We start from the raw sequence: 12686 nt of genomic DNA on the forward strand, positions 1-12686 counted from the left end.
AACAGGCAACATATGAGGTTTGGGCTCAGCTGTGATGCTTGCTTCTCACTATCAATGCTTGCTATCTTACCCCACACATGATGAACGACCACTTAGACAAAGTACTGACGGGTCACTGATGCCCCAGAGACCACTCCCCATCAAAACCAAATCTCAGCATTGTAGCAGCTTAAGTTGTGAAAGTTAAGATCCACACTTCATTATTCAAACCACTGAGATTCAAGCTCTGTACTATTGTGATATTGTATTGTTCCAAACCATGTTTTATTAACTTTAGCACGACCATAACCGAAGCACAGTTACATTACAGTGTAATTGTATTGGTAATTGGATGCTTTTGAATTCCTCATTTATACTGAAGTACAAACCTGCATCTTTTGTACAATTTCGGAATGAATATGAAGCTGATGCATTATAAACTTAGATTTGAGTATCATCTTGGAATTTGGATTTCAAGCACACATCTATCGTATCAATCGGGGAAGGAGGGGAGGATTTGGAGTGGAGACAGAATGTTGATGTGATATCTGCACATTGATGTACTTCATGTGTGCCTGCGTAGGTCAGAGCTTTACAATCTAAGATCTCTTGCAGAGCTCGAAATCCGCAGTGAAATTCATGTGGAGTGGTTCAACTTTACTGGGTAAAGTCGGTTTTAGATATGCCTTGGGAGAGATGTACACCTTCTGCCAGCTGGTTTTGCAGTGACAGATGTTATGTTTGTTACTGTGATGTTCGTGCTTTGAGAGAGAAAGAAACAAAAGCAAACAAAAAAGGAAAGAAAATCTCACCAAAGTGTGCTTTGCCAAGATCTGTGTTATCACAACTTATATTGTTTGTTAAAAGAAAAGCATGAAATGTTTATTTATTAATAACAAAACACAATGGAATAAAAGACAAACAAGTCACTATTGCTGGAGGTGTGCATGTGTAGTTGAAATGTTAATGCAGTTTGAAATTGTGGTGTTGAAATGGATTTCATAATACCTGTACCGAGTTTGATGATTTCTTTAGACTTGATTCTGATTGTTTATTTAATGAGACTACAACATTGTGCTAACTCTCATTCCAAGATTATCGTATTGAATCTGGTTTGAACACTGACATTTAAGTCGATAATGCGGATTGGTTTTGGGTTTGAATCCCCTTGTCTTGACTTGAGCATTTTTGTTCATGTGAGGGGCTGCAATTGTTGTTTTGGATTACAGAGAATGGCATTTCACTGCTTCATCACAGAATATTGGCCTGTACCCCTTTAATGGGCACCGTGCTCTCTGTGATCAGCAACTGCAACGACGTTTCTGAAATCAGACCAAATCAACAACAACAACAAGATTACATTTGTATAGCGCCTTTCACGTTGGGAGGATGTCCCAAGGCACAAGACCAACAGCGTTTCGGACCCGAGCTGGGGGTTGGAATTGGGGAGGGTGGAGGGCAGGTGGGGGAAGGAGGGTGACCGAAGGTACGGTCGAAGAGGAGGGGCTTGGGACGGGTCTTGAAGGAGGCAAGGAAGGGGGTGAGGTGGAGAGACTGCAGGGTGGAGTTCCAGAGGGTGGGGCAGAGTGGCTGAAGGCCTGGCCGCCAATGGTGGGGTGGGCAGGGCAGGGGACATGAAGCAGACCGGAGCCCGCTGAGCGGAGGAAGTGGGCAGGTTGGTAGAGTTTAGGAGATCGCAGACGTAGGAGGGAGCAAGACCATGGAGGGCTTTGAAGGTGAGGACCAGGACCTTGAACTGTATCCTCTGCGTGATGGGAAACCAGTGGAGTCGGGTGAGGTTGGGGGTGATAGGTTCACGGAGCCTGGTGAGGGAGAGGTCATGGGCTGCAGAGTTCTGGATGATCTGCAGCCTATGCAGGGAGGAGATGAGGAGGCCAACAAGCAGGGAGTTTGCATAGTCAAGTCTGGAGGTTATGAATACATGTGAGGTTATGAGGGTCTCAGCGGTCCGCAATGTGAGACAGTGGCGGAGCCGGGCATTGTTGCAGAGGTGGGGGAAGGCAGAGCGGGTCAGGCCCATATGTAGGGTAGAAAGGAAAGGTGAGGGTCAAATAAGCATGATGGTTGGGCCAAACATTGGTCATCTTTTCTGGTCTAGAGCGACGTGTTTCATTGGTTGTTAACTACATAATTTAAGGGCACTGGTAATTCTTTGTACATTTACGGGATATAAAAGAGAAATAGGAGGAACTATTTCACACAGAAGGTCGTGGATCCTGCAGCAGTGGTTGAAGCAAATAGTGTAGATGTATTTAAGAGGATGCTCGACCTTGACACGAAGGAGAGGAGAATATAAAGGTATGGGAGGGAGTAAGGAAAGGATAAAAACTCATGTAGAGAACAAACACTGTCACAGATTGGTTAGGCTGAGTGGCCTGTTTCCATGTTGCACATTTTTTGTGTAAGCACAACTCACAAATTAGTCCCCAGTTGTAATGCAACCAGATATCAACCCTCTTATATCTCTTAGTAGGACAAGTAATGCTATTTTTAAGGTCTGTGACATTGAGAAATTTTGGCCCGCTTAAAGCCAACAACATTTCACTGGATATTATCCTTCCAAAATGTTTAAGATGCATTGACAGAACAAAGAAAACTCATGTGATTGATTCCATTAAAACTATAAACTTGCAGTTTGTGCAACAAACTCTATTGCAATGTAAGACCAACTCAGCTTATGCCGTTCATCATTTATTGCTCTGGATCATTTCAAAATCTGATGTAAACATTGTTCTGGGTATGAAAATCAATCTCTTCATGTAATCAGATGCTTTGCTATGTTGCTATGGATCAGAAACCAAGGTATGCAATGACGCATATATACACACACGACATATAAAAGCAATCCTCTTGTACTGCTGGAAAACCATTGCACCATTAATTGCATTATAGTGAAAAGCTAATAGTTGATATGTCACTCAAAAATACCGTACTTGATATTGATCAATTTTCTTTACAATTGCGGGTCAATTTGCTAAATTCAAAGTAATGCAACCAATATATTTTGTGCCATCTGCCCAAGAAGGAAGAAACAAGATTATTGGAACATTCTTGTCATTTAAAGTGTTCTGTCACCCTTGAAATAGGACTTCCATTAACTTTTTATTTTTTTTGGCAATGCATCATGTGCATTGCGAAGGTGTCACACAGGCAACTTGTGGCGAAAATTAATTGAAAAAAAATTCAGACTGGTCTGCAACAATATTTGAACTACAGAACAAACTTGTTTGATGGCTTTTGAGAACACTGAGCCTATTACAGTGTAGCTTTGTTATACATTGCTGGTTGCATGGATCCTATTTACCTGTTTGCTTGCAGCAAGCCAACTCAATTCCTATGGGCCAACTCACCCCTGGTCTAAAAATGGTAGACCTCCAGGTTGTCTGGTTGTGCCATGTCATTTCCTGTGTGTTGCACAAATGCAAAACACAAGAAGTGATGACAGTGGCTACCAAATAACCTGGAGGTTATTTTTAGTGAGGGGAGGGTTACAGGAAGCAGGCCTGCTGGCTGAGTGCGTGCTCAATGAAACCAGCAATCCCAGACTCTTTGTATTAATAATAATTATTATTAGGTGGGTTGGGATTTTTTGGACTCCAACTGGCTTACATCATGGCTCTATTGTTCTCAGAGCCACGCTGTTTGAAATCTCCAATGAAATGACAACAATGCCCTTTTATAATTAAAAAATCAAAAAATTCCAGCTGGAATTTCTTTTAATCATGGATATTCAAAGTTTAGGTGAAGAATATTATAGAAATTAAAAAAAGCTATCCTGTTTGTCCAGTATATAAAGGCACCACCTAATGGGAAATCCTGTAGTTTTATTATTTCTTAAATTCAACCTTAAAATGGAAGCCAATTTTCTGCATCTCTTTAACTAAATTCTACCTTAAAACATTTAGATAAGAATCTTAAGGTAAAAATCATTTGCACCTTCAGTTCTCTGATGTCTGCTTGGACAACAGTCGAGACCAATTAGCATCCCACCACTGCTTCAGCTGAAGTAAGTTAGTTCAGCACAGACCAGAGGTTGAACCTTGTGACCAATGTTTTGTGCCAAGTATACATTTATCACTTAACAGAAACTGTCAGTCTTCATTTAGAATCTGCACACAGCACACATCAGAGTAGTCTCATTGAGTAGAAACACGAAACCCACCACAAAATATTGACAGGCCCTCCCAGTATTAAAGACTGCCTCACATACAGAAAAAAACACAGCCCCATTTTCAAATGGATAATTGAATATAGTCCAATATTTTCATATGTGGGTTATATAGGAAGTAATGCTTCTCTTCAGTGTAAGGCACTGATTGAAATGCTCCTAGTTTAATGTATGCAAGGCATGCAGTCTTCAACAGACTTCTTAACAAAATCTGCAATCAGAAAATTAAGATCATTAAAGAGCATTTTTACACATGTTTGTACTGCCTGAGCTCCAGACTGGAATTATCCTTAATATACAGTAATTACATCAGTTGATATATGATTTTCCTGTTTCTTGTTGAATTGGGATTTCACCTCTGGGATCCTTTTTGTCTGGATTCCTAACTGGTCAACACTTAAAAATCAGAAATGTTTTTTTGCTTACCTCTGTCTGCAACCAGTTTTATGCTGTGGATTTTATGCTCATGTGGAACTGCCAATTTCACTTTATTTAGGATCTTCAAAAGAGTGAGACCGAATTTTCATCTCAATTATCTAGGCAGTAGATAAAAGGGCACAAGATCACTCCAACTGGCCACACTGAGGCCCTGCTGGATTAGAAACATGTCATTGTTTTCTTATGACTTGCACTGGAGCACAGTCACATTGATCCTAATTTAGGAATCTGAGTGTTGAAGTGAGAAAATTTTTAAATTAATGCTCTCAACTTCCTGGGTGCTTTCTTGACTCGACACAGAAATGTCGAGGGCAACCCTTGCCGTGAATTGACAGGTGGCAATGCCCTCTATTTAAATACTGCGTATGGAATGGATTTCATTTTCAAAAAGTGGGTCACACAGAAAGAGATGTCAGGATGCAATTACAATGTTGGCAGACGGGCTGCTTGGAAACACTAACCTCTCCAGTACTGAGGTCAATGATAGTTCTCAACCTCAACAAAAGGAATCCTGCAATTGTCTAAAAGGGGAAACTTTAAAATCAAAGTGGTAACTTTTCTTCCAGGACTGTAGGTTAATGTTAGCATTAAATTCATCTGGTTTACAATTACAAGACATATATATATATATGAAAGTACTGTGACATTTTCTGTTTTCTTCTATTTACCCCTAGTCCTCTCCTGAAGTGGCAGAATTCTTAAGGTTCTGACTTGTTCGGGTGCAGTGGGCTCTGACAGCCCTTTGGTTATGCCCATTATTTGTGTGAGCCCAGACAATGAATACTGGTAGGTGATTTGAATCTCATAGCTGAGCCCAATCATTTCCTCACCCAATGTCCAACATTCACACTTGTGAACAAGTGTGGAATGTTTGGCTGATTTTTCACCTCCTAGGATCCAAAGGCACTGCTCGTTGTTGCATTAGCTTACATCAGCCTCTGCCATTTTCAATTCCACTTCTCCAACTCTTACTCATCCGCCCTGCACACATGCTGAAGTATCTTGTTTATATTGATTACTATAATACTGTAAACTCCGAGGGATGAAGAGCAAGATCATAAACACAATTATTCTATCGCATCCTTTCCAGGATATTCTAAAATAATGAATACCATGAAGAACATCAAGAACAATAAATCTATGACAACTGTTTTCCAACTTCACTCAGTGGGGACTTTGTTCTTTTTGTCACTTTTTCCATTTTTTGGGGGTAGAATTGCACTTTCAATAGCTTGTTTAGGGCAGTGTAATGTTTGATTTTTAAAAGTGGCACCAAACAGGCAGTAATTTAAAAAAGCTATAGGTAACTTAGAAACAGCTCAGACCCTGTGTGATGATTGTGGAGAAATTTACTTTGTTTTTTTCCATTAGTAATGTCTAGAAAACTTGTTTGAACGAAAATTTCCCACTGGACTAATCACAGACAAGTTGAGAATTTTCTTGTACAATTAAAAGCTATTTTTCAAGTGGCTGGAATTTTTTTTAAAAAATCCAATGTAATTGCAACCACTTGAAAGATGAGAACAGTCAGAGTCGAGCAAGGATTAGAAAGTCACATGAAACTAAATAGCCTCATTTACATCAAGTGAAATGTCCAGTCTCGTTCTTGGCAAGCATTCGGAAATTTTTTCTGGCGCACGCTTGTCTTGGCATTGCCAATAATTCATCTAATTGGAAACATTATGAATAAATGTTAAGCAAAGTCAAAAATTATAATTACTAGTGGAGGGACTTGGGTCTCAAGATAAGAAGATAGGTCCAGAATAAAACTGTTCCACATTGAGAAATTTTGTATTGGAGGCTGATATCATCAGATTTACAATCCTTTGCCAAAAACTACAAAAAAAAGCACTTATGGTCAGACACTGGACCAGACGTGGGAGAGCCTACCCCTCCAGGTGCTGTAAATCAGCAAACTAGACATGATTTGTGAGACAAGACTGCGACACATAAATGCTAAAGCAACTGAAACAACAGAATCCCATTTCTGCACAACAGTGACTTACAGATCCATAATCTACATTGAGTGCCAAGTAAGTCTGGGTTATTGTCCAACAAGGTGCGGGGGTGACAAAACAATTTGTAACAATTTAAAAAGGCTTTGTGCTTTTTTGGTGTGCTTGGTGATTAAGGCGTAGACATGGCTGCCTTTAGATCCTGGGGCCCTTTCCAGGCAACCCCTTCAGTAAGAGATGTGGCCATCAGTATCGCATTTTCCCTGACAATTTTAAACCTGATTTATTTTTATACCCTCAGGCTACAGAAACTCTGCACATCTACAAAAAGCTTTAAAACGGTAAAGAAAAGGTAGCAGCTGCCAGGTAAAGCATTCATCTTGTTCTAAACATAGACTGTGACTCCCAATTCTGTTGTGTAGGAAGAAAGTGTCACTTTCTTTATTCAATTGTTCAAGAATTATTGATAAACAAAAATACCCTGAAGCATGTTATGATTACCCCAAAACTTCCTTCCCAATTAGTTTCCGAATTAAAACTATTTTCCATTTCAATTCAGCCTCCAGACTGATAGTCATGCTTAAGATCAAGTCAACTTCACAAATACATTAGGTTGCATCTCAGTCCATAAAATTGATTGACTGGCTGGTCGGTGAAGCAGTAAAGTGTGTCGCGCTCATGTAAATACTGTATATCTAACATTTTTTTATTCCTCTGCTCTGCCTGCAGTTACCCATTGTCCTGTACAATCTTTTGTTAGGTTTTGTGTGCTCAAGCAAAGAACATGGCACAAAGCATGACCCCCACCCCCATCAAATTTTTTTTGTTGCTTTGCAGCCAGTTGTTAAAAGTAAGGAATGCAAACCAGCTAGGAGTCGGGTAAATCATTCAATTTCCAGTCAATTTAATCTGCGACATGCAAGACAGACACATGCAGAATGGTTAATGTTAAAGCTGGGTTTCTGTCACAGCTCCAAAAGCAAAGATAAGTAACCATGGCCATGTGAAGCATTTGCATTTTACATGGTTTTCTCCAATCTCCTCTTTCAGCTTTCAGATCTGTTGAAGGTCAAATCTACAGCACTGCTTTATAAAAGGGGGAGAGATGACAGTTTGGACCAAAGCAGAAAATGACATTTGATCGGGGGGGGGGGGGGGGGGGGGAATCATAAAAAGGACATCCTCTTGAAATTAATACTTTGTGGAGCTGACACTTCTTTCAGCATGTTTCCAAATTTTCAAATCAGAGCCAGCTTCACACCAACCTTTAAGCGCATTCTCAACTGCCCAATTATTATTCAATACAAGTTCAATACAATACATCGGCCACTAAGCTTAAAGAACGGATTGTCGAACACGGTTGAAGTTAACAGTAGAATGAGTTGAATGAAATAGTGACGAGTGCATTTTGAAAGCTGCGTCCATCTTCTGTGTATTTTCCCAGCTGTCATTTATAAGCAGGTGACGTGAAAGAGGTTGCACCACGTGCAGTGTTTCTTTTAATGCAGTCCCTTTAAATACCCAACGCATGCTGTGCATATGATTGTTGTACATAACCAGAATGGCCACACTTGGTTTCAATTTGGTTGACATCTGAGCTGCAGTTCAATGCAGGAATTGGAGAAATTCTAACTTTGCAATGTTTGATTTTGCATGAAAGCATTCCATATTTTTATATGCACAACAGATTGAACACTCTAGCCAAAAAATATCTCCAGGGATGATTAATTCAAACAATATTCAGAAAGTTGTTTTTATATCATACATTTTACAACAGATTAAAAACATATATTCCTCTAGCATTATTGTTAAATAATAAAATACCATGGATGGAAAGTTTTAACCTTAGGCATGCGAGGAACATGTTTTGTGCAACATCTTGTTAATTGTTTTTGCTGTTAAATCCCGATTTGATTTAATTTACTCTTCCACAAAAATACAGATGGAAAATTAGTCTGGACTGGAGAACGCTGAATATGCTTTCACTATTCTTTTTTTCAGGATGCATCCTACAACAGATCAATATATCCTTGTCTCCTCTTTGCTCAACTGCCCTTTGAGATAGTCTGGAGAATTAAACTCTTTTGCACTTTCCCCAACAGCTGCCATTAATTGGAACAGTTTATTTATTAACCCTGTAATGTCTTTTCACTTGACAAGTTAAATTTTATGCAGAAATGTGCCAAGTTGACCTAAGGAAACTTCTGACAGACTGTTCGTTATGAAGATAAATTGTTTCTTTGAGAACACTTGATTATAAAATGATTTACTCTCCAACATCTCTACATTACCAGCAGTGATCATTAGTGCAGACATTGCAGAGGGATCCATTTGTCATTTTTTACTTGAAAGAGGGGTTTTGTCTTATCAGATATTTTTTATTAGAAAAATTGTAATTACCCGTCCATAAATTTAATTACAGAATTAACCTCATACACTGCAAGTAGTACTCATCCATATCTCTTTTTAAAACTATCTGTCCTCTTTCTTTTTTTCTTTGAGACACTGGGGTACATTTCCAAACTGCCCTTGTGGTATTTAATTTGTAAGCCCAGACAGTGAGGATAAGCAGGCCATGAGGGGCTTGGCAGTAAACTTATGCTGTCCTCATCTGAAATTCCTCACACAAAGACACTACAGCAGGAGAACTGGTAAGCAATCAGGAGTTCAAGGGATTTTTCTCCTCCTTGGCACTGAAACCAATTGTAGCGCCTCCTTTGTTGGCCGTGCTGATTTCAGCTGACTCAGCACAGACAGGAATCAAAGCTGACCGATCTCAAACTATGCTGATTTAATTGATCTCATTTGTGACAGTAGTTGAGGTGCTACAATTAGTCACAATATCCTGAATGAGGGAGAGGAAATTTATTAAAGTAGGACCAGGTTCTCTTTCTCATCCCCCAACAATCCAATTGCCTGATCTTTACTGTCTGGGCTCACAGTGACTAATAATAATAATCATTGCATTTGCATTAGACTAATGGTCACTTGGGCGAGAATCCTTGCACCAATATGAATCAGCAGAACAAAAAAGGAAGCAAATTCGCAAAACAAACTAAAGATATTACACTTTTTACATTTTAAAAGCATTAATATTGTCAAAGAATCCTTGGAATTGGACATTCTTATCACTCGAAACACTCTTTGAAAAACATAATATGCTGAAACAGAAACTGCATAATTTTAATAAAAGCCTCATTGATTCCAAGGCTGACTTGAAGCAATATTTTCATTCGAGATACTTTGGAGGTTTTTCTTAGCCAGAATTATCTTGTACAAAAGATACAGTCAATTCACTTTACAGTATATTCTGTGAAGCGCTTTGAGACGTCTCGAGGACGTGGTAAGGCACCATATCAAATGCATGGATCATTATTATTCTAAAAGGGCTGTTTTAGCATGTTGGCATTTAATACAAGACCTATATGCTTGCTGGGTATTGACGGATCTGTCTTGATTCTTTATGGAAGCCTCGACTTTCTGTTTGTCTTTGTGATTGTTGTCAGCCATCAGTTCAAAATACCAAATGATGCTGCTGCAACGATTAATGCACTGTCAGAATGTGAAATTAATCCTTCAGGCCTTTTTGATAGTATATCTCCCTTAAATAGAAAGTAGAATCTTTTGCTGTCAATTCAAACTACTGTATTGAACTAAGGAGTCCTGTAGCTCAGTGTTTAGAGCACTCGCCTCGCAAGCGAGAAACCTGGGTTCAGTTCCCAGCAGGGCAAAATCTGGGCAAGTTTCCTTACTCCACACGCCTGATAATAACCCCTCAAGGAAAAAAGCACAATAATGATTTGGTCACTCAATTCACAGCTGTTTGTGGGACACTGCTGTGCGCAATTGGCTGCCACGTTTCACCCACAAAGTATACAGTTAATTAATTTTACAATATATCCTATGAAGCGCTTTGAGATGTCTAGCAGACATGAAAAGCACTGTATCAAATGCAAAGATTATTATTATTATTATTACTGCAGTAAAATTACATTTATCTTTCTTTCCTCATGGTATTTGCATTGAGAAACACAAGAAGAAAATGTAACTGGAATTGGAAGTATCTTGTCGAAACATATTTGTTCAAAGAAACCAGGATTTCACACTGATCTTAAAACCTTAAGCACAAACATAACATTTTGATTTACACTGCCCACCCGGCTCTGGTACAATGACAGATTTCTCACCCAAACCCAGTCCTGGACACTGAACTGAAAAGAGATCATGCTGAATTGAAGCTCGGGACAGACGGCTTGATAAATAAATGGTCACTGTTCCTAAGTTAACAATCCCCTGGTGGGAGTAAACAGTGTTAGAGAGAAAGGGTTTGACAATTATTGCATCACCTTTTCAGACTTCTTTTAATTCAGGGAGCATCAGCCTGTTACTCCAGGTCAAGACGACTGCTTAATTCCAAATACTATATTCCTACTCGCTTGTCACTGAAATAGAAAGGCAAATCAGACTTGAGACAGATGTTTGTGTGTGAGGGCAGAGAGGATTGCTGGACCTGCCTGGACCGTCTCATGGCAATGGCTAAGAATTGCAGTGATGATCACAGGGCACAGAGGGATTGCAACATTGACACTTTGCTGCAGAAAATGGAAAAGACCAGTTGTCATTCAAGTGAGAGGCAACAGCTGAGCTCACACATCTGGAGTCTGGTGCAGGCAAACAGCCAAACCCTGAGAGACCCCCACCCCCCACCCCCCCACACCCCCCCCCCCACCCCCCCCCCACACACACACACACACCACCACCACCACAGGCTTCAGACTTAAGAAATTAGTGCAAACACCTCTTTGCAAAAATCCTTTTCAAATCGTGTTGGGCTTAAACAGGTCAATTACTCCCCAAAGTCATCCCATCCCATCCCATCCCATCCCATCCCACCCACCACCCGGAAAAAAAAACACACACTAACTGCGGACACTAATAACGTGGAGCAACTCAAGAATTCTTCATCTGAGATTCCACGTGTTCCGAAATGCAGTCGAACCAAACACCCCAAAAAAAATCCATCCTTTCGAAGTTGCGACAAGTTTTAAATAACGTGTTCCCCACCGCAGACAACTGGGAGCAACAGATCCCGGGATCAGTGCCCACTCGGTGGCATCAAACCCCCCCCTCAGGAGACTGACACACCACATTCTCTGCTGTGATGTGGATACGAACCCCCCCACCACGACCACGACCACGACCACCACGACGATGTGATCAGAACCCGATCACCTCCTTCAACCCTCCGGAGTTACCCGAACATACACAGCCATCGGGAAAAGAGGCGTCGGGAGGCGAAACGAGCGGGAATGGGTGCGTGCACTTACCTCGGTCCAAGTCGGCATGAGGAGCAGAGAAGGGAGATGGAGAAATATCGCAGCGAAGTTACCCCCTTCCCCCGGACCCCCCCACCCCCACCCCACCCCACCCCGGGGATCAACAGCGATCACATTCACTCCGTTGGCTTCGATGCTCCACACGGTTGGCTTTGCTTTGCTTTGCTTTGCTCTTGGAAAGGGGTCTCGAAGCGTTTCAGTGCAAAGAAGCACTGGAGACCCTCTTTTGGGGGTGAGTCAGATGAAGGGCAAAGGAAGTACTGAGCGGAGTGGTGCCGGAGACTGACTGTCTGACTGACTGGACTGACTGACTGACTGAGCTCCGGGACTGGAGAAGGCGAACTCCTCTCCCGACTCTCTCCCCAATGATCTCGAGCTTTCACGAACGCCAACGTTTACATTCCGGTTCCCGTCAGGTTATTGGCCACAGCGGCGAACCCCCTCCAATCCGGGACAGCCCCGGAGGAGAGAAAACCCGGGACAGGATCCCTGGAACGGGTTTAAAGTTCCTCCGCGTTTGGCGCTCTCTCGGGAGAGTCGCGCTTCATTGGGGGGCGAAAAAAAACCAATACCCCCCAACAAGATTATTTCCTACCACAGCGGAAGGCATTTCTGATGGAGTGTCCCAACACAGCAGGAATTTGACCTCCTGTCTGAATTTCGGATCTGCATGAAAACTCCCTCTTGCAAAGTGCCTCCAATGACTGATTGTCGTTTAGTAATAATAATAATAATAATAATCCTCGCATTTGATATAGCGCTTTTCACGTCGGGAGGACGTCCCAAAGC

General features: G+C 41.1%; 1 protein-coding gene across 1 annotated transcript in view; it reads right to left on the reverse strand.

The window, feature by feature from the left end:
- Positions 1-11264, reverse strand: part of prickle1b (prickle homolog 1b) — a 94105-nt gene extending 82841 nt beyond the window's left edge. The window contains 1 exon segment of the mRNA XM_007894642.2: positions 10908-11264. The gene's annotated coding sequence lies outside the window, so the exon portion shown is untranslated.
- Between the last annotated feature and the right edge of the window lie 1422 nt (positions 11265-12686).

This window comes from Callorhinchus milii, unplaced genomic scaffold, assembly GCF_018977255.1.
Source record: "Callorhinchus milii isolate IMCB2004 unplaced genomic scaffold, IMCB_Cmil_1.0 Scaffold5, whole genome shotgun sequence".
Lineage (NCBI taxonomy): Eukaryota > Metazoa > Chordata > Chondrichthyes > Chimaeriformes > Callorhinchidae > Callorhinchus > Callorhinchus milii.